This window comes from Sphaerodactylus townsendi, linkage group LG03 (assembly GCF_021028975.2).
Source record: "Sphaerodactylus townsendi isolate TG3544 linkage group LG03, MPM_Stown_v2.3, whole genome shotgun sequence".
NCBI lineage: Eukaryota > Metazoa > Chordata > Lepidosauria > Squamata > Sphaerodactylidae > Sphaerodactylus > Sphaerodactylus townsendi.
In genome coordinates, this window is record NC_059427.1 from 6,862,692 (window position 1) to 6,885,977 (window position 23,286).

At 91.3% G+C, this 23,286-nt stretch overlaps 1 protein-coding gene across 6 annotated transcripts in view; it reads left to right on the forward strand.

Moving 5' to 3' along the window:
• The window catches only part of LOC125428526 (zinc finger protein 420-like), an 815,993-nt gene that overhangs the window by 193,009 nt on the left and 599,698 nt on the right, over nucleotides 1-23,286 (forward strand). The window lies entirely within an intron of this gene.

Below are 23,286 nucleotides of genomic sequence, written 5' to 3' on the forward strand. Positions count from 1 at the left end.
CTCCTTGACATTTTCTGCTGGAACAGAGAGATCTAATCAGCAGTCATGCAAGTGGAGAAGCCACAAATCAGACATTCTAGATTAATGAATGTGCATTTTGTTTCCATGGTCAAAGTTTCTCATTCCCATCCTCTCAACCTGAGCCAGTCATCACATCTTTTCTCTGGTCAGGGACTCCAGCAGTGCTGTTTATATATTCTATCACACCCCTCCCCCAAACTTCCCAAATCTACTACAAGGGAAAAGGTTGAGTAGAATATTTGCTCATCCCTTCACATTTTACTTGCTGTGGAGTTACTCTCATGATCAGAGACAAGAAATTTCTGTGACAATGAACCCTTTAATTATACAGAGCTTCCATCCTGGGATTATTACTGAGTTTTTGACCTTGTTTAACCTCCACCACATTTCCTGCAATTCTGACATGGCAGGGTGGACGCAGCAAAAAAAAAGACTGTTGCAGGAGGTGGAACCAACCCCAACATAATTGTCACAGGGTAGATTCTTGAGCTGTGGTGGCAACTGCTGTCAAACCAACATTTTAAAAAACATTTGAACAGTCAGTCAAATATCCAGTAGTTAATCAAAACCCTTACCGGGCCTTACCCACTCACTAAACATTAGTGAGTGGAACAAAATTGGTGAGTCAGTGGGGAGTTATGGTGCACATAGCCATCATGCTTGGGGCATGTGGTGTAATTCATCATCATCATCATCATCATCATCATCATCATATTTATTTACAGTCAACAGACCCGTAAAAACATATTAACAGATCTAATAATTTATTAAGTTGAAAATACATTCTGGAAAAAATACATAATTTAAATTGTTCACATTAAACCTAGTCAATTTAAAGGTCTAGTTGAGTACTCTAGGAGTAGTCAAGCTCCAGTAGGGTAGTCTCAAGTTAAGAGCCCCTTTCCCTGGAATATCCAGTATCTAAGGAAATCACAGCCACTCAATAGCTGCATGAGAGCTCAGAAGGAGCCTCTGAGCCTCCCAGATTCCAGGTTCATGAAAGCCTCAATAACCAGCAGGCTTTGGGGGGGGGGGGGGTGGGGGGTGGGTGGGGGGGGGGGGGGGTGGGGGGGGTGGGGGGGGGGGTGGGGTTTGGGGGGGAGGGGTGTGGGGGGGGGGGGGGGTGGGGGGGGGGGGGGGTGGGGGGGGGGGGGGGTGGGGGGGGGGGGGGGTGGGGGGGGGGGGGGGTGGGGGGGGGGGGGGGTGGGGGGGGGGGGGGGTGGGGGGGGGGGGGGGTGGGGGGGGGGGGGGGTGGGGGGGGGGGGGGGTGGGGGGGGGGGGGGGTGGGGGGGGGGGGGGGTGGGGGGGGGGGGGGGTGGGGGGGGGGGGGGGTGGGGGGGGGGGGGGGTGGGGGGGGGGGGGGGTGGGGGGGGGGGGGGGTGGGGGGGGGGGGGGGTGGGGGGGGGGGGGGGTGGGGGGGGGGGGGGGTGGGGGGGGGGGGGGGTGGGGGGGGGGGGGGGTGGGGGGGGGGGGGGGTGGGGGGGGGGGGGGGTGGGGGGGGGGGGGGGTGGGGGGGGGGGGGGGTGGGGGGGGGGGGGGGTGGGGGGGGGGGGGGGTGGGGGGGGGGGGGGGTGGGGGGGGGGGGGGGTGGGGGGGGGGGGGGGTGGGGGGGGGGGGGGGTGGGGGGGGGGGGGGGTGGGGGGGGGGGGGGGTGGGGGGGGGGGGGGGTGGGGGGGGGGGGGGGTGGGGGGGGGGGGGGGTGGGGGGGGGGGGGGGTGGGGGGGGGGGGGGGTGGGGGGGGGGGGGGGTGGGGGGGGGGGGGGGTGGGGGGGGGGGGGGGTGGGGGGGGGGGGGGGTGGGGGGGGGGGGGGGTGGGGGGGGGGGGGGGTGGGGGGGGGGGGGGGTGGGGGGGGGGGGGGGTGGGGGGGGGGGGGGGTGGGGGGGGGGGGGGGTGGGGGGGGGGGGGGGTGGGGGGGGGGGGGGGTGGGGGGGGGGGGGGGTGGGGGGGGGGGGGGGTGGGGGGGGGGGGGGGTGGGGGGGGGGGGGGGTGGGGGGGGGGGGGGGTGGGGGGGGGGGGGGGTGGGGGGGGGGGGGGGTGGGGGGGGGGGGGGGTGGGGGGGGGGGGGGGTGGGGGGGGGGGGGGGTGGGGGGGGGGGGGGGTGGGGGGGGGGGGGGGTGGGGGGGGGGGGGGGTGGGGGGGGGGGGGGGTGGGGGGGGGGGGGGGTGGGGGGGGGGGGGGGTGGGGGGGGGGGGGGGTGGGGGGGGGGGGGGGTGGGGGGGGGGGGGGGTGGGGGGGGGGGGGGGTGGGGGGGGGGGGGGGTGGGGGGGGGGGGGGGTGGGGGGGGGGGGGGGTGGGGGGGGGGGGGGGTGGGGGGGGGGGGGGGTGGGGGGGGGGGGGGGTGGGGGGGGGGGGGGGTGGGGGGGGGGGGGGGTGGGGGGGGGGGGGGGTGGGGGGGGGGGGGGGTGGGGGGGGGGGGGGGTGGGGGGGGGGGGGGGTGGGGGGGGGGGGGGGTGGGGGGGGGGGGGGGTGGGGGGGGGGGGGGGTGGGGGGGGGGGGGGGTGGGGGGGGGGGGGGGTGGGGGGGGGGGGGGGTGGGGGGGGGGGGGGGTGGGGGGGGGGGGGGGTGGGGGGGGGGGGGGGTGGGGGGGGGGGGGGGTGGGGGGGGGGGGGGGTGGGGGGGGGGGGGGGTGGGGGGGGGGGGGGGTGGGGGGGGGGGGGGGTGGGGGGGGGGGGGGGTGGGGGGGGGGGGGGGTGGGGGGGGGGGGGGGTGGGGGGGGGGGGGGGTGGGGGGGGGGGGGGGTGGGGGGGGGGGGGGGTGGGGGGGGGGGGGGGTGGGGGGGGGGGGGGGTGGGGGGGGGGGGGGGTGGGGGGGGGGGGGGGTGGGGGGGGGGGGGGGTGGGGGGGGGGGGGGGTGGGGGGGGGGGGGGGTGGGGGGGGGGGGGGGTGGGGGGGGGGGGGGGTGGGGGGGGGGGGGGGTGGGGGGGGGGGGGGGTGGGGGGGGGGGGGGGTGGGGGGGGGGGGGGGTGGGGGGGGGGGGGGGTGGGGGGGGGGGGGGGTGGGGGGGGGGGGGGGTGGGGGGGGGGGGGGGTGGGGGGGGGGGGGGGTGGGGGGGGGGGGGGGTGGGGGGGGGGGGGGGTGGGGGGGGGGGGGGGTGGGGGGGGGGGGGGGTGGGGGGGGGGGGGGGTGGGGGGGGGGGGGGGTGGGGGGGGGGGGGGGTGGGGGGGGGGGGGGGTGGGGGGGGGGGGGGGTGGGGGGGGGGGGGGGTGGGGGGGGGGGGGGGTGGGGGGGGGGGGGGGTGGGGGGGGGGGGGGGTGGGGGGGGGGGGGGGTGGGGGGGGGGGGGGGTGGGGGGGGGGGGGGGTGGGGGGGGGGGGGGGTGGGGGGGGGGGGGGGTGGGGGGGGGGGGGGGTGGGGGGGGGGGGGGGTGGGGGGGGGGGGGGGTGGGGGGGGGGGGGGGTGGGGGGGGGGGGGGGTGGGGGGGGGGGGGGGTGGGGGGGGGGGGGGGTGGGGGGGGGGGGGGGTGGGGGGGGGGGGGGGTGGGGGGGGGGGGGGGTGGGGGGGGGGGGGGGTGGGGGGGGGGGGGGGTGGGGGGGGGGGGGGGTGGGGGGGGGGGGGGGTGGGGGGGGGGGGGGGTGGGGGGGGGGGGGGGTGGGGGGGGGGGGGGGTGGGGGGGGGGGGGGGTGGGGGGGGGGGGGGGTGGGGGGGGGGGGGGGTGGGGGGGGGGGGGGGTGGGGGGGGGGGGGGGTGGGGGGGGGGGGGGGTGGGGGGGGGGGGGGGTGGGGGGGGGGGGGGGTGGGGGGGGGGGGGGGTGGGGGGGGGGGGGGGTGGGGGGGGGGGGGGGTGGGGGGGGGGGGGGGTGGGGGGGGGGGGGGGTGGGGGGGGGGGGGGGTGGGGGGGGGGGGGGGTGGGGGGGGGGGGGGGTGGGGGGGGGGGGGGGTGGGGGGGGGGGGGGGTGGGGGGGGGGGGGGGTGGGGGGGGGGGGGGGTGGGGGGGGGGGGGGGTGGGGGGGGGGGGGGGTGGGGGGGGGGGGGGGTGGGGGGGGGGGGGGGTGGGGGGGGGGGGGGGTGGGGGGGGGGGGGGGTGGGGGGGGGGGGGGGTGGGGGGGGGGGGGGGTGGGGGGGGGGGGGGGTGGGGGGGGGGGGGGGTGGGGGGGGGGGGGGGTGGGGGGGGGGGGGGGTGGGGGGGGGGGGGGGTGGGGGGGGGGGGGGGTGGGGGGGGGGGGGGGTGGGGGGGGGGGGGGGTGGGGGGGGGGGGGGGTGGGGGGGGGGGGGGGTGGGGGGGGGGGGGGGTGGGGGGGGGGGGGGGTGGGGGGGGGGGGGGGTGGGGGGGGGGGGGGGTGGGGGGGGGGGGGGGTGGGGGGGGGGGGGGGTGGGGGGGGGGGGGGGTGGGGGGGGGGGGGGGTGGGGGGGGGGGGGGGTGGGGGGGGGGGGGGGTGGGGGGGGGGGGGGGTGGGGGGGGGGGGGGGTGGGGGGGGGGGGGGGTGGGGGGGGGGGGGGGTGGGGGGGGGGGGGGGTGGGGGGGGGGGGGGGTGGGGGGGGGGGGGGGTGGGGGGGGGGGGGGGTGGGGGGGGGGGGGGGTGGGGGGGGGGGGGGGTGGGGGGGGGGGGGGGTGGGGGGGGGGGGGGGTGGGGGGGGGGGGGGGTGGGGGGGGGGGGGGGTGGGGGGGGGGGGGGGTGGGGGGGGGGGGGGGTGGGGGGGGGGGGGGGTGGGGGGGGGGGGGGGTGGGGGGGGGGGGGGGTGGGGGGGGGGGGGGGTGGGGGGGGGGGGGGGTGGGGGGGGGGGGGGGTGGGGGGGGGGGGGGGTGGGGGGGGGGGGGGGTGGGGGGGGGGGGGGGTGGGGGGGGGGGGGGGTGGGGGGGGGGGGGGGTGGGGGGGGGGGGGGGTGGGGGGGGGGGGGGGTGGGGGGGGGGGGGGGTGGGGGGGGGGGGGGGTGGGGGGGGGGGGGGGTGGGGGGGGGGGGGGGTGGGGGGGGGGGGGGGTGGGGGGGGGGGGGGGTGGGGGGGGGGGGGGGTGGGGGGGGGGGGGGGTGGGGGGGGGGGGGGGTGGGGGGGGGGGGGGGTGGGGGGGGGGGGGGGTGGGGGGGGGGGGGGGTGGGGGGGGGGGGGGGTGGGGGGGGGGGGGGGTGGGGGGGGGGGGGGGTGGGGGGGGGGGGGGGTGGGGGGGGGGGGGGGTGGGGGGGGGGGGGGGTGGGGGGGGGGGGGGGTGGGGGGGGGGGGGGGTGGGGGGGGGGGGGGGTGGGGGGGGGGGGGGGTGGGGGGGGGGGGGGGTGGGGGGGGGGGGGGGTGGGGGGGGGGGGGGGTGGGGGGGGGGGGGGGTGGGGGGGGGGGGGGGTGGGGGGGGGGGGGGGTGGGGGGGGGGGGGGGTGGGGGGGGGGGGGGGTGGGGGGGGGGGGGGGTGGGGGGGGGGGGGGGTGGGGGGGGGGGGGGGTGGGGGGGGGGGGGGGTGGGGGGGGGGGGGGGTGGGGGGGGGGGGGGGTGGGGGGGGGGGGGGGTGGGGGGGGGGGGGGGTGGGGGGGGGGGGGGGTGGGGGGGGGGGGGGGTGGGGGGGGGGGGGGGTGGGGGGGGGGGGGGGTGGGGGGGGGGGGGGGTGGGGGGGGGGGGGGGTGGGGGGGGGGGGGGGTGGGGGGGGGGGGGGGTGGGGGGGGGGGGGGGTGGGGGGGGGGGGGGGTGGGGGGGGGGGGGGGTGGGGGGGGGGGGGGGTGGGGGGGGGGGGGGGTGGGGGGGGGGGGGGGTGGGGGGGGGGGGGGGTGGGGGGGGGGGGGGGTGGGGGGGGGGGGGGGTGGGGGGGGGGGGGGGTGGGGGGGGGGGGGGGTGGGGGGGGGGGGGGGTGGGGGGGGGGGGGGGTGGGGGGGGGGGGGGGTGGGGGGGGGGGGGGGTGGGGGGGGGGGGGGGTGGGGGGGGGGGGGGGTGGGGGGGGGGGGGGGTGGGGGGGGGGGGGGGTGGGGGGGGGGGGGGGTGGGGGGGGGGGGGGGTGGGGGGGGGGGGGGGTGGGGGGGGGGGGGGGTGGGGGGGGGGGGGGGTGGGGGGGGGGGGGGGTGGGGGGGGGGGGGGGTGGGGGGGGGGGGGGGTGGGGGGGGGGGGGGGTGGGGGGGGGGGGGGGTGGGGGGGGGGGGGGGTGGGGGGGGGGGGGGGTGGGGGGGGGGGGGGGTGGGGGGGGGGGGGGGTGGGGGGGGGGGGGGGTGGGGGGGGGGGGGGGTGGGGGGGGGGGGGGGTGGGGGGGGGGGGGGGTGGGGGGGGGGGGGGGTGGGGGGGGGGGGGGGTGGGGGGGGGGGGGGGTGGGGGGGGGGGGGGGTGGGGGGGGGGGGGGGTGGGGGGGGGGGGGGGTGGGGGGGGGGGGGGGTGGGGGGGGGGGGGGGTGGGGGGGGGGGGGGGTGGGGGGGGGGGGGGGTGGGGGGGGGGGGGGGTGGGGGGGGGGGGGGGTGGGGGGGGGGGGGGGTGGGGGGGGGGGGGGGTGGGGGGGGGGGGGGGTGGGGGGGGGGGGGGGTGGGGGGGGGGGGGGGTGGGGGGGGGGGGGGGTGGGGGGGGGGGGGGGTGGGGGGGGGGGGGGGTGGGGGGGGGGGGGGGTGGGGGGGGGGGGGGGTGGGGGGGGGGGGGGGTGGGGGGGGGGGGGGGTGGGGGGGGGGGGGGGTGGGGGGGGGGGGGGGTGGGGGGGGGGGGGGGTGGGGGGGGGGGGGGGTGGGGGGGGGGGGGGGTGGGGGGGGGGGGGGGTGGGGGGGGGGGGGGGTGGGGGGGGGGGGGGGTGGGGGGGGGGGGGGGTGGGGGGGGGGGGGGGTGGGGGGGGGGGGGGGTGGGGGGGGGGGGGGGTGGGGGGGGGGGGGGGTGGGGGGGGGGGGGGGTGGGGGGGGGGGGGGGTGGGGGGGGGGGGGGGTGGGGGGGGGGGGGGGTGGGGGGGGGGGGGGGTGGGGGGGGGGGGGGGTGGGGGGGGGGGGGGGTGGGGGGGGGGGGGGGTGGGGGGGGGGGGGGGTGGGGGGGGGGGGGGGTGGGGGGGGGGGGGGGTGGGGGGGGGGGGGGGTGGGGGGGGGGGGGGGTGGGGGGGGGGGGGGGTGGGGGGGGGGGGGGGTGGGGGGGGGGGGGGGTGGGGGGGGGGGGGGGTGGGGGGGGGGGGGGGTGGGGGGGGGGGGGGGTGGGGGGGGGGGGGGGTGGGGGGGGGGGGGGGTGGGGGGGGGGGGGGGTGGGGGGGGGGGGGGGTGGGGGGGGGGGGGGGTGGGGGGGGGGGGGGGTGGGGGGGGGGGGGGGTGGGGGGGGGGGGGGGTGGGGGGGGGGGGGGGTGGGGGGGGGGGGGGGTGGGGGGGGGGGGGGGTGGGGGGGGGGGGGGGTGGGGGGGGGGGGGGGTGGGGGGGGGGGGGGGTGGGGGGGGGGGGGGGTGGGGGGGGGGGGGGGTGGGGGGGGGGGGGGGTGGGGGGGGGGGGGGGTGGGGGGGGGGGGGGGTGGGGGGGGGGGGGGGTGGGGGGGGGGGGGGGTGGGGGGGGGGGGGGGTGGGGGGGGGGGGGGGTGGGGGGGGGGGGGGGTGGGGGGGGGGGGGGGTGGGGGGGGGGGGGGGTGGGGGGGGGGGGGGGTGGGGGGGGGGGGGGGTGGGGGGGGGGGGGGGTGGGGGGGGGGGGGGGTGGGGGGGGGGGGGGGTGGGGGGGGGGGGGGGTGGGGGGGGGGGGGGGTGGGGGGGGGGGGGGGTGGGGGGGGGGGGGGGTGGGGGGGGGGGGGGGTGGGGGGGGGGGGGGGTGGGGGGGGGGGGGGGTGGGGGGGGGGGGGGGTGGGGGGGGGGGGGGGTGGGGGGGGGGGGGGGTGGGGGGGGGGGGGGGTGGGGGGGGGGGGGGGTGGGGGGGGGGGGGGGTGGGGGGGGGGGGGGGTGGGGGGGGGGGGGGGTGGGGGGGGGGGGGGGTGGGGGGGGGGGGGGGTGGGGGGGGGGGGGGGTGGGGGGGGGGGGGGGTGGGGGGGGGGGGGGGTGGGGGGGGGGGGGGGTGGGGGGGGGGGGGGGTGGGGGGGGGGGGGGGTGGGGGGGGGGGGGGGTGGGGGGGGGGGGGGGTGGGGGGGGGGGGGGGTGGGGGGGGGGGGGGGTGGGGGGGGGGGGGGGTGGGGGGGGGGGGGGGTGGGGGGGGGGGGGGGTGGGGGGGGGGGGGGGTGGGGGGGGGGGGGGGTGGGGGGGGGGGGGGGTGGGGGGGGGGGGGGGTGGGGGGGGGGGGGGGTGGGGGGGGGGGGGGGTGGGGGGGGGGGGGGGTGGGGGGGGGGGGGGGTGGGGGGGGGGGGGGGTGGGGGGGGGGGGGGGTGGGGGGGGGGGGGGGTGGGGGGGGGGGGGGGTGGGGGGGGGGGGGGGTGGGGGGGGGGGGGGGTGGGGGGGGGGGGGGGTGGGGGGGGGGGGGGGTGGGGGGGGGGGGGGGTGGGGGGGGGGGGGGGTGGGGGGGGGGGGGGGTGGGGGGGGGGGGGGGTGGGGGGGGGGGGGGGTGGGGGGGGGGGGGGGTGGGGGGGGGGGGGGGTGGGGGGGGGGGGGGGTGGGGGGGGGGGGGGGTGGGGGGGGGGGGGGGTGGGGGGGGGGGGGGGTGGGGGGGGGGGGGGGTGGGGGGGGGGGGGGGTGGGGGGGGGGGGGGGTGGGGGGGGGGGGGGGTGGGGGGGGGGGGGGGTGGGGGGGGGGGGGGGTGGGGGGGGGGGGGGGTGGGGGGGGGGGGGGGTGGGGGGGGGGGGGGGTGGGGGGGGGGGGGGGTGGGGGGGGGGGGGGGTGGGGGGGGGGGGGGGTGGGGGGGGGGGGGGGTGGGGGGGGGGGGGGGTGGGGGGGGGGGGGGGTGGGGGGGGGGGGGGGTGGGGGGGGGGGGGGGTGGGGGGGGGGGGGGGTGGGGGGGGGGGGGGGTGGGGGGGGGGGGGGGTGGGGGGGGGGGGGGGTGGGGGGGGGGGGGGGTGGGGGGGGGGGGGGGTGGGGGGGGGGGGGGGTGGGGGGGGGGGGGGGTGGGGGGGGGGGGGGGTGGGGGGGGGGGGGGGTGGGGGGGGGGGGGGGTGGGGGGGGGGGGGGGTGGGGGGGGGGGGGGGTGGGGGGGGGGGGGGGTGGGGGGGGGGGGGGGTGGGGGGGGGGGGGGGTGGGGGGGGGGGGGGGTGGGGGGGGGGGGGGGTGGGGGGGGGGGGGGGTGGGGGGGGGGGGGGGTGGGGGGGGGGGGGGGTGGGGGGGGGGGGGGGTGGGGGGGGGGGGGGGTGGGGGGGGGGGGGGGTGGGGGGGGGGGGGGGTGGGGGGGGGGGGGGGTGGGGGGGGGGGGGGGTGGGGGGGGGGGGGGGTGGGGGGGGGGGGGGGTGGGGGGGGGGGGGGGTGGGGGGGGGGGGGGGTGGGGGGGGGGGGGGGTGGGGGGGGGGGGGGGTGGGGGGGGGGGGGGGTGGGGGGGGGGGGGGGTGGGGGGGGGGGGGGGTGGGGGGGGGGGGGGGTGGGGGGGGGGGGGGGTGGGGGGGGGGGGGGGTGGGGGGGGGGGGGGGTGGGGGGGGGGGGGGGTGGGGGGGGGGGGGGGTGGGGGGGGGGGGGGGTGGGGGGGGGGGGGGGTGGGGGGGGGGGGGGGTGGGGGGGGGGGGGGGTGGGGGGGGGGGGGGGTGGGGGGGGGGGGGGGTGGGGGGGGGGGGGGGTGGGGGGGGGGGGGGGTGGGGGGGGGGGGGGGTGGGGGGGGGGGGGGGTGGGGGGGGGGGGGGGTGGGGGGGGGGGGGGGTGGGGGGGGGGGGGGGTGGGGGGGGGGGGGGGTGGGGGGGGGGGGGGGTGGGGGGGGGGGGGGGTGGGGGGGGGGGGGGGTGGGGGGGGGGGGGGGTGGGGGGGGGGGGGGGTGGGGGGGGGGGGGGGTGGGGGGGGGGGGGGGTGGGGGGGGGGGGGGGTGGGGGGGGGGGGGGGTGGGGGGGGGGGGGGGTGGGGGGGGGGGGGGGTGGGGGGGGGGGGGGGTGGGGGGGGGGGGGGGTGGGGGGGGGGGGGGGTGGGGGGGGGGGGGGGTGGGGGGGGGGGGGGGTGGGGGGGGGGGGGGGTGGGGGGGGGGGGGGGTGGGGGGGGGGGGGGGTGGGGGGGGGGGGGGGTGGGGGGGGGGGGGGGTGGGGGGGGGGGGGGGTGGGGGGGGGGGGGGGTGGGGGGGGGGGGGGGTGGGGGGGGGGGGGGGTGGGGGGGGGGGGGGGTGGGGGGGGGGGGGGGTGGGGGGGGGGGGGGGTGGGGGGGGGGGGGGGTGGGGGGGGGGGGGGGTGGGGGGGGGGGGGGGTGGGGGGGGGGGGGGGTGGGGGGGGGGGGGGGTGGGGGGGGGGGGGGGTGGGGGGGGGGGGGGGTGGGGGGGGGGGGGGGTGGGGGGGGGGGGGGGTGGGGGGGGGGGGGGGTGGGGGGGGGGGGGGGTGGGGGGGGGGGGGGGTGGGGGGGGGGGGGGGTGGGGGGGGGGGGGGGTGGGGGGGGGGGGGGGTGGGGGGGGGGGGGGGTGGGGGGGGGGGGGGGTGGGGGGGGGGGGGGGTGGGGGGGGGGGGGGGTGGGGGGGGGGGGGGGTGGGGGGGGGGGGGGGTGGGGGGGGGGGGGGGTGGGGGGGGGGGGGGGTGGGGGGGGGGGGGGGTGGGGGGGGGGGGGGGTGGGGGGGGGGGGGGGTGGGGGGGGGGGGGGGTGGGGGGGGGGGGGGGTGGGGGGGGGGGGGGGTGGGGGGGGGGGGGGGTGGGGGGGGGGGGGGGTGGGGGGGGGGGGGGGTGGGGGGGGGGGGGGGTGGGGGGGGGGGGGGGTGGGGGGGGGGGGGGGTGGGGGGGGGGGGGGGTGGGGGGGGGGGGGGGTGGGGGGGGGGGGGGGTGGGGGGGGGGGGGGGTGGGGGGGGGGGGGGGTGGGGGGGGGGGGGGGTGGGGGGGGGGGGGGGTGGGGGGGGGGGGGGGTGGGGGGGGGGGGGGGTGGGGGGGGGGGGGGGTGGGGGGGGGGGGGGGTGGGGGGGGGGGGGGGTGGGGGGGGGGGGGGGTGGGGGGGGGGGGGGGTGGGGGGGGGGGGGGGTGGGGGGGGGGGGGGGTGGGGGGGGGGGGGGGTGGGGGGGGGGGGGGGTGGGGGGGGGGGGGGGTGGGGGGGGGGGGGGGTGGGGGGGGGGGGGGGTGGGGGGGGGGGGGGGTGGGGGGGGGGGGGGGTGGGGGGGGGGGGGGGTGGGGGGGGGGGGGGGTGGGGGGGGGGGGGGGTGGGGGGGGGGGGGGGTGGGGGGGGGGGGGGGTGGGGGGGGGGGGGGGTGGGGGGGGGGGGGGGTGGGGGGGGGGGGGGGTGGGGGGGGGGGGGGGTGGGGGGGGGGGGGGGTGGGGGGGGGGGGGGGTGGGGGGGGGGGGGGGTGGGGGGGGGGGGGGGTGGGGGGGGGGGGGGGTGGGGGGGGGGGGGGGTGGGGGGGGGGGGGGGTGGGGGGGGGGGGGGGTGGGGGGGGGGGGGGGTGGGGGGGGGGGGGGGTGGGGGGGGGGGGGGGTGGGGGGGGGGGGGGGTGGGGGGGGGGGGGGGTGGGGGGGGGGGGGGGTGGGGGGGGGGGGGGGTGGGGGGGGGGGGGGGTGGGGGGGGGGGGGGGTGGGGGGGGGGGGGGGTGGGGGGGGGGGGGGGTGGGGGGGGGGGGGGGTGGGGGGGGGGGGGGGTGGGGGGGGGGGGGGGTGGGGGGGGGGGGGGGTGGGGGGGGGGGGGGGTGGGGGGGGGGGGGGGTGGGGGGGGGGGGGGGTGGGGGGGGGGGGGGGTGGGGGGGGGGGGGGGTGGGGGGGGGGGGGGGTGGGGGGGGGGGGGGGTGGGGGGGGGGGGGGGTGGGGGGGGGGGGGGGTGGGGGGGGGGGGGGGTGGGGGGGGGGGGGGGTGGGGGGGGGGGGGGGTGGGGGGGGGGGGGGGTGGGGGGGGGGGGGGGTGGGGGGGGGGGGGGGTGGGGGGGGGGGGGGGTGGGGGGGGGGGGGGGTGGGGGGGGGGGGGGGTGGGGGGGGGGGGGGGTGGGGGGGGGGGGGGGTGGGGGGGGGGGGGGGTGGGGGGGGGGGGGGGTGGGGGGGGGGGGGGGTGGGGGGGGGGGGGGGTGGGGGGGGGGGGGGGTGGGGGGGGGGGGGGGTGGGGGGGGGGGGGGGTGGGGGGGGGGGGGGGTGGGGGGGGGGGGGGGTGGGGGGGGGGGGGGGTGGGGGGGGGGGGGGGTGGGGGGGGGGGGGGGTGGGGGGGGGGGGGGGTGGGGGGGGGGGGGGGTGGGGGGGGGGGGGGGTGGGGGGGGGGGGGGGTGGGGGGGGGGGGGGGTGGGGGGGGGGGGGGGTGGGGGGGGGGGGGGGTGGGGGGGGGGGGGGGTGGGGGGGGGGGGGGGTGGGGGGGGGGGGGGGTGGGGGGGGGGGGGGGTGGGGGGGGGGGGGGGTGGGGGGGGGGGGGGGTGGGGGGGGGGGGGGGTGGGGGGGGGGGGGGGTGGGGGGGGGGGGGGGTGGGGGGGGGGGGGGGTGGGGGGGGGGGGGGGTGGGGGGGGGGGGGGGTGGGGGGGGGGGGGGGTGGGGGGGGGGGGGGGTGGGGGGGGGGGGGGGTGGGGGGGGGGGGGGGTGGGGGGGGGGGGGGGTGGGGGGGGGGGGGGGTGGGGGGGGGGGGGGGTGGGGGGGGGGGGGGGTGGGGGGGGGGGGGGGTGGGGGGGGGGGGGGGTGGGGGGGGGGGGGGGTGGGGGGGGGGGGGGGTGGGGGGGGGGGGGGGTGGGGGGGGGGGGGGGTGGGGGGGGGGGGGGGTGGGGGGGGGGGGGGGTGGGGGGGGGGGGGGGTGGGGGGGGGGGGGGGTGGGGGGGGGGGGGGGTGGGGGGGGGGGGGGGTGGGGGGGGGGGGGGGTGGGGGGGGGGGGGGGTGGGGGGGGGGGGGGGTGGGGGGGGGGGGGGGTGGGGGGGGGGGGGGGTGGGGGGGGGGGGGGGTGGGGGGGGGGGGGGGTGGGGGGGGGGGGGGGTGGGGGGGGGGGGGGGTGGGGGGGGGGGGGGGTGGGGGGGGGGGGGGGTGGGGGGGGGGGGGGGTGGGGGGGGGGGGGGGTGGGGGGGGGGGGGGGTGGGGGGGGGGGGGGGTGGGGGGGGGGGGGGGTGGGGGGGGGGGGGGGTGGGGGGGGGGGGGGGTGGGGGGGGGGGGGGGTGGGGGGGGGGGGGGGTGGGGGGGGGGGGGGGTGGGGGGGGGGGGGGGTGGGGGGGGGGGGGGGTGGGGGGGGGGGGGGGTGGGGGGGGGGGGGGGTGGGGGGGGGGGGGGGTGGGGGGGGGGGGGGGTGGGGGGGGGGGGGGGTGGGGGGGGGGGGGGGTGGGGGGGGGGGGGGGTGGGGGGGGGGGGGGGTGGGGGGGGGGGGGGGTGGGGGGGGGGGGGGGTGGGGGGGGGGGGGGGTGGGGGGGGGGGGGGGTGGGGGGGGGGGGGGGTGGGGGGGGGGGGGGGTGGGGGGGGGGGGGGGTGGGGGGGGGGGGGGGTGGGGGGGGGGGGGGGTGGGGGGGGGGGGGGGTGGGGGGGGGGGGGGGTGGGGGGGGGGGGGGGTGGGGGGGGGGGGGGGTGGGGGGGGGGGGGGGTGGGGGGGGGGGGGGGTGGGGGGGGGGGGGGGTGGGGGGGGGGGGGGGTGGGGGGGGGGGGGGGTGGGGGGGGGGGGGGGTGGGGGGGGGGGGGGGTGGGGGGGGGGGGGGGTGGGGGGGGGGGGGGGTGGGGGGGGGGGGGGGTGGGGGGGGGGGGGGGTGGGGGGGGGGGGGGGTGGGGGGGGGGGGGGGTGGGGGGGGGGGGGGGTGGGGGGGGGGGGGGGTGGGGGGGGGGGGGGGTGGGGGGGGGGGGGGGTGGGGGGGGGGGGGGGTGGGGGGGGGGGGGGGTGGGGGGGGGGGGGGGTGGGGGGGGGGGGGGGTGGGGGGGGGGGGGGGTGGGGGGGGGGGGGGGTGGGGGGGGGGGGGGGTGGGGGGGGGGGGGGGTGGGGGGGGGGGGGGGTGGGGGGGGGGGGGGGTGGGGGGGGGGGGGGGTGGGGGGGGGGGGGGGTGGGGGGGGGGGGGGGTGGGGGGGGGGGGGGGTGGGGGGGGGGGGGGGTGGGGGGGGGGGGGGGTGGGGGGGGGGGGGGGTGGGGGGGGGGGGGGGTGGGGGGGGGGGGGGGTGGGGGGGGGGGGGGGTGGGGGGGGGGGGGGGTGGGGGGGGGGGGGGGTGGGGGGGGGGGGGGGTGGGGGGGGGGGGGGGTGGGGGGGGGGGGGGGTGGGGGGGGGGGGGGGTGGGGGGGGGGGGGGGTGGGGGGGGGGGGGGGTGGGGGGGGGGGGGGGTGGGGGGGGGGGGGGGTGGGGGGGGGGGGGGGTGGGGGGGGGGGGGGGTGGGGGGGGGGGGGGGTGGGGGGGGGGGGGGGTGGGGGGGGGGGGGGGTGGGGGGGGGGGGGGGTGGGGGGGGGGGGGGGTGGGGGGGGGGGGGGGTGGGGGGGGGGGGGGGTGGGGGGGGGGGGGGGTGGGGGGGGGGGGGGGTGGGGGGGGGGGGGGGTGGGGGGGGGGGGGGGTGGGGGGGGGGGGGGGTGGGGGGGGGGGGGGGTGGGGGGGGGGGGGGGTGGGGGGGGGGGGGGGTGGGGGGGGGGGGGGGTGGGGGGGGGGGGGGGTGGGGGGGGGGGGGGGTGGGGGGGGGGGGGGGTGGGGGGGGGGGGGGGTGGGGGGGGGGGGGGGTGGGGGGGGGGGGGGGTGGGGGGGGGGGGGGGTGGGGGGGGGGGGGGGTGGGGGGGGGGGGGGGTGGGGGGGGGGGGGGGTGGGGGGGGGGGGGGGTGGGGGGGGGGGGGGGTGGGGGGGGGGGGGGGTGGGGGGGGGGGGGGGTGGGGGGGGGGGGGGGTGGGGGGGGGGGGGGGTGGGGGGGGGGGGGGGTGGGGGGGGGGGGGGGTGGGGGGGGGGGGGGGTGGGGGGGGGGGGGGGTGGGGGGGGGGGGGGGTGGGGGGGGGGGGGGGTGGGGGGGGGGGGGGGTGGGGGGGGGGGGGGGTGGGGGGGGGGGGGGGTGGGGGGGGGGGGGGGTGGGGGGGGGGGGGGGTGGGGGGGGGGGGGGGTGGGGGGGGGGGGGGGTGGGGGGGGGGGGGGGTGGGGGGGGGGGGGGGTGGGGGGGGGGGGGGGTGGGGGGGGGGGGGGGTGGGGGGGGGGGGGGGTGGGGGGGGGGGGGGGTGGGGGGGGGGGGGGGTGGGGGGGGGGGGGGGTGGGGGGGGGGGGGGGTGGGGGGGGGGGGGGGTGGGGGGGGGGGGGGGTGGGGGGGGGGGGGGGTGGGGGGGGGGGGGGGTGGGGGGGGGGGGGGGTGGGGGGGGGGGGGGGTGGGGGGGGGGGGGGGTGGGGGGGGGGGGGGGTGGGGGGGGGGGGGGGTGGGGGGGGGGGGGGGTGGGGGGGGGGGGGGGTGGGGGGGGGGGGGGGTGGGGGGGGGGGGGGGTGGGGGGGGGGGGGGGTGGGGGGGGGGGGGGGTGGGGGGGGGGGGGGGTGGGGGGGGGGGGGGGTGGGGGGGGGGGGGGGTGGGGGGGGGGGGGGGTGGGGGGGGGGGGGGGTGGGGGGGGGGGGGGGTGGGGGGGGGGGGGGGTGGGGGGGGGGGGGGGTGGGGGGGGGGGGGGGTGGGGGGGGGGGGGGGTGGGGGGGGGGGGGGGTGGGGGGGGGGGGGGGTGGGGGGGGGGGGGGGTGGGGGGGGGGGGGGGTGGGGGGGGGGGGGGGTGGGGGGGGGGGGGGGTGGGGGGGGGGGGGGGTGGGGGGGGGGGGGGGTGGGGGGGGGGGGGGGTGGGGGGGGGGGGGGGTGGGGGGGGGGGGGGGTGGGGGGGGGGGGGGGTGGGGGGGGGGGGGGGTGGGGGGGGGGGGGGGTGGGGGGGGGGGGGGGTGGGGGGGGGGGGGGGTGGGGGGGGGGGGGGGTGGGGGGGGGGGGGGGTGGGGGGGGGGGGGGGTGGGGGGGGGGGGGGGTGGGGGGGGGGGGGGGTGGGGGGGGGGGGGGGTGGGGGGGGGGGGGGGTGGGGGGGGGGGGGGGTGGGGGGGGGGGGGGGTGGGGGGGGGGGGGGGTGGGGGGGGGGGGGGGTGGGGGGGGGGGGGGGTGGGGGGGGGGGGGGGTGGGGGGGGGGGGGGGTGGGGGGGGGGGGGGGTGGGGGGGGGGGGGGGTGGGGGGGGGGGGGGGTGGGGGGGGGGGGGGGTGGGGGGGGGGGGGGGTGGGGGGGGGGGGGGGTGGGGGGGGGGGGGGGTGGGGGGGGGGGGGGGTGGGGGGGGGGGGGGGTGGGGGGGGGGGGGGGTGGGGGGGGGGGGGGGTGGGGGGGGGGGGGGGTGGGGGGGGGGGGGGGTGGGGGGGGGGGGGGGTGGGGGGGGGGGGGGGTGGGGGGGGGGGGGGGTGGGGGGGGGGGGGGGTGGGGGGGGGGGGGGGTGGGGGGGGGGGGGGGTGGGGGGGGGGGGGGGTGGGGGGGGGGGGGGGTGGGGGGGGGGGGGGGTGGGGGGGGGGGGGGGTGGGGGGGGGGGGGGGTGGGGGGGGGGGGGGGTGGGGGGGGGGGGGGGTGGGGGGGGGGGGGGGTGGGGGGGGGGGGGGGTGGGGGGGGGGGGGGGTGGGGGGGGGGGGGGGTGGGGGGGGGGGGGGGTGGGGGGGGGGGGGGGTGGGGGGGGGGGGGGGTGGGGGGGGGGGGGGGTGGGGGGGGGGGGGGGTGGGGGGGGGGGGGGGTGGGGGGGGGGGGGGGTGGGGGGGGGGGGGGGTGGGGGGGGGGGGGGGTGGGGGGGGGGGGGGGTGGGGGGGGGGGGGGGTGGGGGGGGGGGGGGGTGGGGGGGGGGGGGGGTGGGGGGGGGGGGGGGTGGGGGGGGGGGGGGGTGGGGGGGGGGGGGGGTGGGGGGGGGGGGGGGTGGGGGGGGGGGGGGGTGGGGGGGGGGGGGGGTGGGGGGGGGGGGGGGTGGGGGGGGGGGGGGGTGGGGGGGGGGGGGGGTGGGGGGGGGGGGGGGTGGGGGGGGGGGGGGGTGGGGGGGGGGGGGGGTGGGGGGGGGGGGGGGTGGGGGGGGGGGGGGGTGGGGGGGGGGGGGGGTGGGGGGGGGGGGGGGTGGGGGGGGGGGGGGGTGGGGGGGGGGGGGGGTGGGGGGGGGGGGGGGTGGGGGGGGGGGGGGGTGGGGGGGGGGGGGGGTGGGGGGGGGGGGGGGTGGGGGGGGGGGGGGGTGGGGGGGGGGGGGGGTGGGGGGGGGGGGGGGTGGGGGGGGGGGGGGGTGGGGGGGGGGGGGGGTGGGGGGGGGGGGGGGTGGGGGGGGGGGGGGGTGGGGGGGGGGGGGGGTGGGGGGGGGGGGGGGTGGGGGGGGGGGGGGGTGGGGGGGGGGGGGGGTGGGGGGGGGGGGGGGTGGGGGGGGGGGGGGGTGGGGGGGGGGGGGGGTGGGGGGGGGGGGGGGTGGGGGGGGGGGGGGGTGGGGGGGGGGGGGGGTGGGGGGGGGGGGGGGTGGGGGGGGGGGGGGGTGGGGGGGGGGGGGGGTGGGGGGGGGGGGGGGTGGGGGGGGGGGGGGGTGGGGGGGGGGGGGGGTGGGGGGGGGGGGGGGTGGGGGGGGGGGGGGGTGGGGGGGGGGGGGGGTGGGGGGGGGGGGGGGTGGGGGGGGGGGGGGGTGGGGGGGGGGGGGGGTGGGGGGGGGGGGGGGTGGGGGGGGGGGGGGGTGGGGGGGGGGGGGGGTGGGGGGGGGGGGGGGTGGGGGGGGGGGGGGGTGGGGGGGGGGGGGGGTGGGGGGGGGGGGGGGTGGGGGGGGGGGGGGGTGGGGGGGGGGGGGGGTGGGGGGGGGGGGGGGTGGGGGGGGGGGGGGGTGGGGGGGGGGGGGGGTGGGGGGGGGGGGGGGTGGGGGGGGGGGGGGGTGGGGGGGGGGGGGGGTGGGGGGGGGGGGGGGTGGGGGGGGGGGGGGGTGGGGGGGGGGGGGGGTGGGGGGGGGGGGGGGTGGGGGGGGGGGGGGGTGGGGGGGGGGGGGGGTGGGGGGGGGGGGGGGTGGGGGGGGGGGGGGGTGGGGGGGGGGGGGGGTGGGGGGGGGGGGGGGTGGGGGGGGGGGGGGGTGGGGGGGGGGGGGGGTGGGGGGGGGGGGGGGTGGGGGGGGGGGGGGGTGGGGGGGGGGGGGGGTGGGGGGGGGGGGGGGTGGGGGGGGGGGGGGGTGGGGGGGGGGGGGGGTGGGGGGGGGGGGGGGTGGGGGGGGGGGGGGGTGGGGGGGGGGGGGGGTGGGGGGGGGGGGGGGTGGGGGGGGGGGGGGGTGGGGGGGGGGGGGGGTGGGGGGGGGGGGGGGTGGGGGGGGGGGGGGGTGGGGGGGGGGGGGGGTGGGGGGGGGGGGGGGTGGGGGGGGGGGGGGGTGGGGGGGGGGGGGGGTGGGGGGGGGGGGGGGTGGGGGGGGGGGGGGGTGGGGGGGGGGGGGGGTGGGGGGGGGGGGGGGTGGGGGGGGGGGGGGGTGGGGGGGGGGGGGGGTGGGGGGGGGGGGGGGTGGGGGGGGGGGGGGGTGGGGGGGGGGGGGGGTGGGGGGGGGGGGGGGTGGGGGGGGGGGGGGGTGGGGGGGGGGGGGGGTGGGGGGGGGGGGGGGTGGGGGGGGGGGGGGGTGGGGGGGGGGGGGGGTGGGGGGGGGGGGGGGTGGGGGGGGGGGGGGGTGGGGGGGGGGGGGGGTGGGGGGGGGGGGGGGTGGGGGGGGGGGGGGGTGGGGGGGGGGGGGGGTGGGGGGGGGGGGGGGTGGGGGGGGGGGGGGGTGGGGGGGGGGGGGGGTGGGGGGGGGGGGGGGTGGGGGGGGGGGGGGGTGGGGGGGGGGGGGGGTGGGGGGGGGGGGGGGTGGGGGGGGGGGGGGGTGGGGGGGGGGGGGGGTGGGGGGGGGGGGGGGTGGGGGGGGGGGGGGGTGGGGGGGGGGGGGGGTGGGGGGGGGGGGGGGTGGGGGGGGGGGGGGGTGGGGGGGGGGGGGGGTGGGGGGGGGGGGGGGTGGGGGGGGGGGGGGGTGGGGGGGGGGGGGGGTGGGGGGGGGGGGGGGTGGGGGGGGGGGGGGGTGGGGGGGGGGGGGGGTGGGGGGGGGGGGGGGTGGGGGGGGGGGGGGGTGGGGGGGGGGGGGGGTGGGGGGGGGGGGGGGTGGGGGGGGGGGGGGGTGGGGGGGGGGGGGGGTGGGGGGGGGGGGGGGTGGGGGGGGGGGGGGGTGGGGGGGGGGGGGGGTGGGGGGGGGGGGGGGTGGGGGGGGGGGGGGGTGGGGGGGGGGGGGGGTGGGGGGGGGGGGGGGTGGGGGGGGGGGGGGGTGGGGGGGGGGGGGGGTGGGGGGGGGGGGGGGTGGGGGGGGGGGGGGGTGGGGGGGGGGGGGGGTGGGGGGGGGGGGGGGTGGGGGGGGGGGGGGGTGGGGGGGGGGGGGGGTGGGGGGGGGGGGGGGTGGGGGGGGGGGGGGGTGGGGGGGGGGGGGGGTGGGGGGGGGGGGGGGTGGGGGGGGGGGGGGGTGGGGGGGGGGGGGGGTGGGGGGGGGGGGGGGTGGGGGGGGGGGGGGGTGGGGGGGGGGGGGGGTGGGGGGGGGGGGGGGTGGGGGGGGGGGGGGGTGGGGGGGGGGGGGGGTGGGGGGGGGGGGGGGTGGGGGGGGGGGGGGGTGGGGGGGGGGGGGGGTGGGGGGGGGGGGGGGTGGGGGGGGGGGGGGGTGGGGGGGGGGGGGGGTGGGGGGGGGGGGGGGTGGGGGGGGGGGGGGGTGGGGGGGGGGGGGGGTGGGGGGGGGGGGGGGTGGGGGGGGGGGGGGGTGGGGGGGGGGGGGGGTGGGGGGGGGGGGGGGTGGGGGGGGGGGGGGGTGGGGGGGGGGGGGGGTGGGGGGGGGGGGGGGTGGGGGGGGGGGGGGGTGGGGGGGGGGGGGGGTGGGGGGGGGGGGGGGTGGGGGGGGGGGGGGGTGGGGGGGGGGGGGGGTGGGGGGGGGGGGGGGTGGGGGGGGGGGGGGGTGGGGGGGGGGGGGGGTGGGGGGGGGGGGGGGTGGGGGGGGGGGGGGGTGGGGGGGGGGGGGGGTGGGGGGGGGGGGGGGTGGGGGGGGGGGGGGGTGGGGGGGGGGGGGGGTGGGGGGGGGGGGGGGTGGGGGGGGGGGGGGGTGGGGGGGGGGGGGGGTGGGGGGGGGGGGGGGTGGGGGGGGGGGGGGGTGGGGGGGGGGGGGGGTGGGGGGGGGGGGGGGTGGGGGGGGGGGGGGGTGGGGGGGGGGGGGGGTGGGGGGGGGGGGGGGTGGGGGGGGGGGGGGGTGGGGGGGGGGGGGGGTGGGGGGGGGGGGGGGTGGGGGGGGGGGGGGGTGGGGGGGGGGGGGGGTGGGGGGGGGGGGGGGTGGGGGGGGGGGGGGGTGGGGGGGGGGGGGGGTGGGGGGGGGGGGGGGTGGGGGGGGGGGGGGGTGGGGGGGGGGGGGGGTGGGGGGGGGGGGGGGTGGGGGGGGGGGGGGGTGGGGGGGGGGGGGGGTGGGGGGGGGGGGGGGTGGGGGGGGGGGGGGGTGGGGGGGGGGGGGGGTGGGGGGGGGGGGGGGTGGGGGGGGGGGGGGGTGGGGGGGGGGGGGGGTGGGGGGGGGGGGGGGTGGGGGGGGGGGGGGGTGGGGGGGGGGGGGGGTGGGGGGGGGGGGGGGTGGGGGGGGGGGGGGGTGGGGGGGGGGGGGGGTGGGGGGGGGGGGGGGTGGGGGGGGGGGGGGGTGGGGGGGGGGGGGGGTGGGGGGGGGGGGGGGTGGGGGGGGGGGGGGGTGGGGGGGGGGGGGGGTGGGGGGGGGGGGGGGTGGGGGGGGGGGGGGGTGGGGGGGGGGGGGGGTGGGGGGGGGGGGGGGTGGGGGGGGGGGGGGGTGGGGGGGGGGGGGGGTGGGGGGGGGGGGGGGTGGGGGGGGGGGGGGGTGGGGGGGGGGGGGGGTGGGGGGGGGGGGGGGTGGGGGGGGGGGGGGGTGGGGGGGGGGGGGGGTGGGGGGGGGGGGGGGTGGGGGGGGGGGGGGGTGGGGGGGGGGGGGGGTGGGGGGGGGGGGGGGTGGGGGGGGGGGGGGGTGGGGGGGGGGGGGGGTGGGGGGGGGGGGGGGTGGGGGGGGGGGGGGGTGGGGGGGGGGGGGGGTGGGGGGGGGGGGGGGTGGGGGGGGGGGGGGGTGGGGGGGGGGGGGGGTGGGGGGGGGGGGGGGTGGGGGGGGGGGGGGGTGGGGGGGGGGGGGGGTGGGGGGGGGGGGGGGTGGGGGGGGGGGGGGGTGGGGGGGGGGGGGGGTGGGGGGGGGGGGGGGTGGGGGGGGGGGGGGGTGGGGGGGGGGGGGGGTGGGGGGGGGGGGGGGTGGGGGGGGGGGGGGGTGGGGGGGGGGGGGGGTGGGGGGGGGGGGGGGTGGGGGGGGGGGGGGGTGGGGGGGGGGGGGGGTGGGGGGGGGGGGGGGTGGGGGGGGGGGGGGGTGGGGGGGGGGGGGGGTGGGGGGGGGGGGGGGTGGGGGGGGGGGGGGGTGGGGGGGGGGGGGGGTGGGGGGGGGGGGGGGTGGGGGGGGGGGGGGGTGGGGGGGGGGGGGGGTGGGGGGGGGGGGGGGTGGGGGGGGGGGGGGGTGGGGGGGGGGGGGGGTGGGGGGGGGGGGGGGTGGGGGGGGGGGGGGGTGGGGGGGGGGGGGGGTGGGGGGGGGGGGGGGTGGGGGGGGGGGGGGGTGGGGGGGGGGGGGGGTGGGGGGGGGGGGGGGTGGGGGGGGGGGGGGGTGGGGGGGGGGGGGGGTGGGGGGGGGGGGGGGTGGGGGGGGGGGGGGGTGGGGGGGGGGGGGGGTGGGGGGGGGGGGGGGTGGGGGGGGGGGGGGGTGGGGGGGGGGGGGGGTGGGGGGGGGGGGGGGTGGGGGGGGGGGGGGGTGGGGGGGGGGGGGGGTGGGGGGGGGGGGGGGTGGGGGGGGGGGGGGGTGGGGGGGGGGGGGGGTGGGGGGGGGGGGGGGTGGGGGGGGGGGGGGGTGGGGGGGGGGGGGGGTGGGGGGGGGGGGGGGTGGGGGGGGGGGGGGGTGGGGGGGGGGGGGGGTGGGGGGGGGGGGGGGTGGGGGGGGGGGGGGGTGGGGGGGGGGGGGGGTGGGGGGGGGGGGGGGTGGGGGGGGGGGGGGGTGGGGGGGGGGGGGGGTGGGGGGGGGGGGGGGTGGGGGGGGGGGGGGGTGGGGGGGGGGGGGGGTGGGGGGGGGGGGGGGTGGGGGGGGGGGGGGGTGGGGGGGGGGGGGGGTGGGGGGGGGGGGGGGTGGGGGGGGGGGGGGGTGGGGGGGGGGGGGGGTGGGGGGGGGGGGGGGTGGGGGGGGGGGGGGGTGGGGGGGGGGGGGGGTGGGGGGGGGGGGGGGTGGGGGGGGGGGGGGGTGGGGGGGGGGGGGGGTGGGGGGGGGGGGGGGTGGGGGGGGGGGGGGGTGGGGGGGGGGGGGGGTGGGGGGGGGGGGGGGTGGGGGGGGGGGGGGGTGGGGGGGGGGGGGGGTGGGGGGGGGGGGGGGTGGGGGGGGGGGGGGGTGGGGGGGGGGGGGGGTGGGGGGGGGGGGGGGTGGGGGGGGGGGGGGGTGGGGGGGGGGGGGGGTGGGGGGGGGGGGGGGTGGGGGGGGGGGGGGGTGGGGGGGGGGGGGGGTGGGGGGGGGGGGGGGTGGGGGGGGGGGGGGGTGGGGGGGGGGGGGGGTGGGGGGGGGGGGGGGTGGGGGGGGGGGGGGGTGGGGGGGGGGGGGGGTGGGGGGGGGGGGGGGTGGGGGGGGGGGGGGGTGGGGGGGGGGGGGGGTGGGGGGGGGGGGGGGTGGGGGGGGGGGGGGGTGGGGGGGGGGGGGGGTGGGGGGGGGGGGGGGTGGGGGGGGGGGGGGGTGGGGGGGGGGGGGGGTGGGGGGGGGGGGGGGTGGGGGGGGGGGGGGGTGGGGGGGGGGGGGGGTGGGGGGGGGGGGGGGTGGGGGGGGGGGGGGGTGGGGGGGGGGGGGGGTGGGGGGGGGGGGGGGTGGGGGGGGGGGGGGGTGGGGGGGGGGGGGGGTGGGGGGGGGGGGGGGTGGGGGGGGGGGGGGGTGGGGGGGGGGGGGGGTGGGGGGGGGGGGGGGTGGGGGGGGGGGGGGGTGGGGGGGGGGGGGGGTGGGGGGGGGGGGGGGTGGGGGGGGGGGGGGGTGGGGGGGGGGGGGGGTGGGGGGGGGGGGGGGTGGGGGGGGGGGGGGGTGGGGGGGGGGGGGGGTGGGGGGGGGGGGGGGTGGGGGGGGGGGGGGGTGGGGGGGGGGGGGGGTGGGGGGGGGGGGGGGTGGGGGGGGGGGGGGGTGGGGGGGGGGGGGGGTGGGGGGGGGGGGGGGTGGGGGGGGGGGGGGGTGGGGGGGGGGGGGGGTGGGGGGGGGGGGGGGTGGGGGGGGGGGGGGGTGGGGGGGGGGGGGGGTGGGGGGGGGGGGGGGTGGGGGGGGGGGGGGGTGGGGGGGGGGGGGGGTGGGGGGGGGGGGGGGTGGGGGGGGGGGGGGGTGGGGGGGGGGGGGGGTGGGGGGGGGGGGGGGTGGGGGGGGGGGGGGGTGGGGGGGGGGGGGGGTGGGGGGGGGGGGGGGTGGGGGGGGGGGGGGGTGGGGGGGGGGGGGGGTGGGGGGGGGGGG